Source organism: Octopus bimaculoides, chromosome 25 (genome assembly GCF_001194135.2).
Source record: "Octopus bimaculoides isolate UCB-OBI-ISO-001 chromosome 25, ASM119413v2, whole genome shotgun sequence".
NCBI classification, from domain to species: Eukaryota; Metazoa; Mollusca; class Cephalopoda; order Octopoda; family Octopodidae; genus Octopus; species Octopus bimaculoides.
Genome location: NC_069005.1, coordinates 5,441,932 through 5,443,007, shown reverse-complemented (window position 1 = coordinate 5,443,007; position 1,076 = coordinate 5,441,932). Strand labels below are relative to the sequence as shown.

Genomic DNA, 1,076 nt, shown 5'->3' with positions numbered 1-1,076 from the left:
ACTACATACCTCCATCTCTCTTTCACCCACCGCATCATTTACAAAGCGATCTATAATTAGAAACAAAAGACGCCTTGTGCGTGTGTGTGTGTGTGTGTGTGTGTGTGTGTATGTGTCTGCGTATACCTGTATGTGTGCGTGTGCGTGTTTGTGTGTATGTATGTATGTATGTAATTTTTTTTGTATGTTTGTGTGTGCGAAAGTGTGTATGCGAATTCACGTAACATCTATGTGTTCACGATCGTCTGTCCGTGTGTATATGTGCATATGTGCGTGTATATGTGTGCATATATGTATATATATGTGTGTGTGTGTGTGTGTGTGTGTGTGTGTGTCTACATGTGTGTATGTGTTATGTGTGTTGTCTGTATGCGTTATATAGTGAGTGTGTGTACGGAGGAGGAGCCAGGACAAATACGAAGGATTGTCGACCGTTCCGTTTTGAAGTATCTTGTTATGACAGATTGCTAAATCACCACAGATAAGACCTTTCCTTAATCACCCTACCAACACCTGTCCACTGAATTATCCACCCCCGTCTTCCGCTACACTCTAGAGCAGCGCTTCTTAAACTACTGGTCGTGGGGCGAAATGCTGGGGTTCGCGAAAATTAAATTCAAACGATTGAATTTCAGTTTTTATGTTATTTCACAAACGCGCAATATTTAACGTGATGCGTCACTCAAGCGCAGCGGTAATATCAGGTCATCCCATAAGTTCTGTCCGAATTTTGAATAAAGAAAACAAGTGATCAAATGTTATATTTAATTGAAATTTAATCATCAATGTACTTTCCCTGATTATCTATGACTCCCTCCCATCTATTTACAAGCTTTTTAATCCCATTAATGTAAAACTCTTTTGGTTTCAAAGCGAAGAACTCTGAAATGTCAGTTTCGACCTCCACCTGACTTGCGAAAGTTATGTCCCCCAAATGATTCTGTAAACTACGAAACAAATGGTAGTCTGAAGGAGCAAGGTCGGGAGAATAAGGTGGATGAGGAATTTTTTTCCCAACCAAGCTCTTCGATCTTCCGTGATGTGATCTTTGCAGTGTGGGATCGCGCATTGTCCTG

The 1,076-nt window shown here is 40.8% G+C and overlaps 1 protein-coding gene across 1 annotated transcript in view; it reads right to left on the bottom strand.

Moving 5' to 3' along the window:
• LOC106880032 (chymotrypsin B) overlaps positions 1-1,076 on the bottom strand; it is a 25,208-nt gene that overhangs the window by 7,960 nt on the left and 16,172 nt on the right. The window lies entirely within an intron of this gene.